Here is a 412-nt window from a genome sequence, read left to right as displayed (position 1 = left end):
TTTATTCAAAGTATTACACAAGTAGGAACACAATTTCTTGTGTAGGGTTTCTGGTTTGTGTTACGGAGGCAGAGATGATAACAAAAATGTCCATGTATACAGTTTGCCCATACGAACATCATTCTGTAGCTTGCCGGAAGAAGTTTAGTTTATACACCATATAGCAATTGAAGAAGTATATTATTTTCGTCAAAATCATGCCGAACATCGATGGCAATTCATTCATTCTGACAAGTAAACTTTATGAAAACACAGCAACTCTGAAGACACTGAGGATCAATGCCGACTTATCACCATAGTTACGATACTTATGGGACCATAAGACGTTTTAAGCAGGGAGTTGAAACATCAGCAAATATTATGGTGCTTAATAATCCACAACGACCATTAACATAAATTCATTAAACTCCGT

This window comes from Diadema antillarum, unplaced genomic scaffold, assembly GCF_040938485.1.
Source record: "Diadema antillarum isolate AM-2024a unplaced genomic scaffold, OU_Dant_1.0 seq00000155_RagTag, whole genome shotgun sequence".
Lineage (NCBI taxonomy): Eukaryota > Metazoa > Echinodermata > Echinoidea > Diadematoida > Diadematidae > Diadema > Diadema antillarum.
This window is presented reverse-complemented; position numbering follows the sequence as displayed.